At 50.0% G+C, this 3,640-nt stretch overlaps 1 long non-coding RNA gene across 1 annotated transcript; it reads left to right on the plus strand.

Moving 5' to 3' along the window:
* Positions 1-590: 590 nt before the first annotated feature.
* LOC146830308 (uncharacterized) lies at positions 591-1,480 on the plus strand. The gene is made up of 3 exons (XR_014961413.1): positions 591-938; positions 1,096-1,177; positions 1,446-1,480. It is a non-coding gene; the product is annotated as an uncharacterized LOC146830308 (long non-coding RNA).
* The last annotated feature ends 2,160 nt before the right edge of the window (positions 1,481-3,640 follow it).

Below are 3,640 nucleotides of genomic sequence, written 5' to 3' on the forward strand. Positions count from 1 at the left end.
CGTGAACACTACAACAGCGAAACACATCAGTCACTTCCATGTCCAGACATGGACTGAACCACGCCCAGAGCCCACGAGTCATTGTTGCGAGCCCTGCACTGGTCAGGCGTACAGCAGACCAGACCACTCCGCTTACGCTCCGAGGGGGGCCCTCATTGCTACCCGTCGCAGGCGTAGTCGCTGGTGGTGTGCAGGTCACTGGTCTAGTTATCTGCATGTCACAGACACTCTCTGAGGGCAAGTTTGCACGCACACCACACCCATCCGGCATAGGCGTCACAGGCCATGTGATTCCGCCAACATAAGGGGGCGACGACGTCACATTCCCCTCTGCCGGTGGTGACTGGATGACGGACGCTCCACGGTTCTCAATCATGAAGGGCCCATGAGTTGTTGCGCACAGGGTTAGTGGCACCCAAGGCCTTGTTGCCGTCACGGGCCTACCACCAGGTGGCACTGACTGGAGTTGCACAGGGTTAGTGGCACTCGGAGCATTGTGGCCAGCAAGGGCACCCTGCCACAGGACGGTGGCTTTGGGTGCACTGAGTTAGTGGCACCTTAAGCTGCTGAGCGGGTGTGCAGCCTGCGATGATGCCCCGTCCCGGCGGTCCAGACATCTCAGGTTTTGTGTGCCCTGCTGGACCGCAGTGTAGGCCAGAGCCAGCGGGCAACACGGGCCTACCGCCACGTGGCATCGCTTCCGGGATCCCAGAGTTAGTGGCACCCATTGGGCTGAGTGGGTGTGCAGCCTGCGATGATGCCGGGTGCACTGGTATGTCCTATGCCATGGAGTAATCAAGACCCAGCACCAAACGTGAAACCTGGTGGCCTGCGGAGGAGGGCTGCATGGTGTGGAGGGTGCCATGTCCGCGGGACCCGGGCTTGTGGCTTGCAGCGGCACGTGGTGGGACCTCCTGTCTACACGCCGTTGGCGGATGGTGAGCAGTGAGGCCTGGGTGTGCATGGGCGGGCATGCTCCGATGCGCGGCGGGAGGGGCTGGGGTGCTTCTGCCTGGGTGTGCATGGGCAGGCTGGCGATGTTGTCTTGTGCAAGTGTGTGTACTGTGCCAATCATGTATCTGGACTCTGTTTCAGATGATAGCTCTGTCTCAGATGTGTGACCTGGTGTACTGCTATACATACCGGCAAGTGGTTGGAGACACACCAGTGGCAGCAGGTGAGCAGTGTAGCCTGGGTGCACAGGGGCGGCACTCTCTCTCTCTCCCCCTCTATTCTTCTCTCTCTCTCTCCTCTCTTCTTCTCTCTCTCTCCCCCTCTCTATCTCCCCCTCTCTTCTTTCTCTCTCTTCCCCTCTCCCCCTCTTTTCTTCTCTCTCTCCTTCTCTCGTCTTCTCTCACTCTCTTCCTCTCTCTCTCTCCTTCGCTCTCTCTCTGTCCTTTGATGTGCGCAGGACACACCTTCTCATCATGATTTTTGTCTTGCAGGCTGTGACCTGCGGATTGTCCCGAGGGGAGCCGCCATGTGTCTTCATTTCATTTCAGTGTTCATTTTAATAAAGTTTCATTTGTTGCTTCAAAAGTGAATGTGTGATGCTCATTTTTGTGACGACACATGCATGTCACCAGTTGTTATTGTGCGACATCAAGCGTATTGTTTTGGATATGTTTAGGTGTAGCTGATGTGCCATGTCTTTGGTCGGAGGGGTGCCGGGGAGGGGGTCCTGGGGGTGGTGTCGGCGGGTGTTGTTGCCCTTTCGGCCCTCCGGGCTGCATGTTCAGTAGCCCGGCTGCATCTGTTGCTCTTCAGGTGTGGCTGTGGGCTGTGCTCCCTTTTGTGGTGCAGGCTGCCATCCGACTTTGCACCAGGTCAGAGCAGGTGTTATGTTCCTGCTGCGAACGCGCCTTATCGCCTGTTTTGTGTTCTTATCGCAGTTCTGGCTGCTCGTTGTGAATGTTGTGGAGTGGTGTTGTCGCAGCTTTTTGCACTGCATCTCATTAGCGATAGTTGCGGTGGTCATCTGTGGCGATGTTTTTTGCAGTCCCTATCGTGGGTAAACTGGTACTGTGGGCTGTTAGTACCAGCTTGTGAATGGGGCGATACATTTATCACAACTTTGGCTGCGATAATGTGCCATTAACTTGGAGATAGATCCTTGTGAATATCCCCCTATATCTTTAGATGTTAACAAAGACAACCATTCCATATTAGACTTTTTTGGGTTATAGCCAGCAATATTACACGATATTACTCCAACAGACCCTAAAAAAAATTAATGATGTGTCTGTGTCAGGGATAAATTCGAACTGTCTATCTGCGTACTTATCTGTGCCTGAGAGTTTACAGGAGGGACAATGAACATAGGAGAACCACTTAGCATTGCGATATCACCATCACAATTAGCTATTGTACTTTGCTCCTCCAGTCAATCACATGTAGGCATACCTTCCAGTTCGGCGAATCTGTTATTAGAGGTAGTGGTGAAGCTGAGGGGGGAAGAGACCGGTTTAATGGAAGACTAAAGGGCTTCCGAACATTATGTACTCAGCAAAGAAGGTTGGGGTGAGAAATAAGGTTTATAAAAGAAACCCAATGGAAGGGCACACATTTCAGAATAGAATGATGGATTACTTGGTAACATAGTTAGTAAATCACCCACTATATGATGGTTATCAAACTTTAATACTATTCAATCACCTTTGGTACTCTTGGGAGCACTTCCTTCCCAACTAACCCTCCTAGCCCTAATGATATGTTTATGCACATTAACATTTTCGCCGATACAGTTAGATAGCCAATGCTGAGACTTATGGATTAACTGCTCCGTAGATTCCAATGGATTTACCTTCAGTTCAGGGACATTTACTAGGACTGTGACATATGGGCATGCTGCTGGCGTAAGGTCTAACTTTCCTTTTGGTTTCTCAGCCTCTATTAAGTGCTTATGAGCCCCCGTTTCCCAAGAAAGGAGCCAGAGCTCCATCCTCTAAAGGAGTAGAGATTATAGACGGATTATCATGAAAGTGGGTGTTAATAGTCCCATTTGATCCTTGGGGTTCGCCATGCAACATACTAGAGCCAGTATTTTGGGTGATAGTTTGGGTCGGGGGTTGTTGGTAATTATTATGTACAATAGCTCTCAACTTTTTAGCTGGATCACAAGCAGGGCCTAGCGAATGGGTAGACAAACCTGGTGCTGGTTGATAGTCGTGACTTCCCGTATTATCTATCGCCACAGGAGGCATCATAGAAGACAGCCCACCTGGGTGAGGTGTAAGCCTTGCATCATCTATGCTCATTAGTATTTAGTGGGGGATGGTTCAAAGATAATTCTTCCTCTACTTGAGTTAATTTATACAATATAGGATTTAAAAGTACAGTCACAATAGTCTCTATTCTTTTCAATAAGTCAGAGTCCATGTTCTGGGTCATTCCCCAAATCGAGATGATTAATAATGTCGTTATAACTTGTAGCCCTAGTAGATCTTGAATGTAGGGAAAGTCCTGAATCCATAGCTTCGTTCCCAGTGGATTTCTCTGTGCAAACCCTTTTCAATTTTTTTGTTTTAATGGAGCTCCTCCCTTTCTCTTCCTAGTCCTTGGCTCTGGGTAATTACTCTTCACTTGCAGAGATGTTAGCTGCTCCTGGGTGGCTGTACAACATTCGGATGTCATGTCAGTA

The sequence above is a fragment of the Triturus cristatus genome, chromosome 5_1, assembly GCF_964204655.1.
Source record: "Triturus cristatus chromosome 5_1, aTriCri1.1, whole genome shotgun sequence".
Taxonomy (NCBI): domain Eukaryota; kingdom Metazoa; phylum Chordata; class Amphibia; order Caudata; family Salamandridae; genus Triturus; species Triturus cristatus.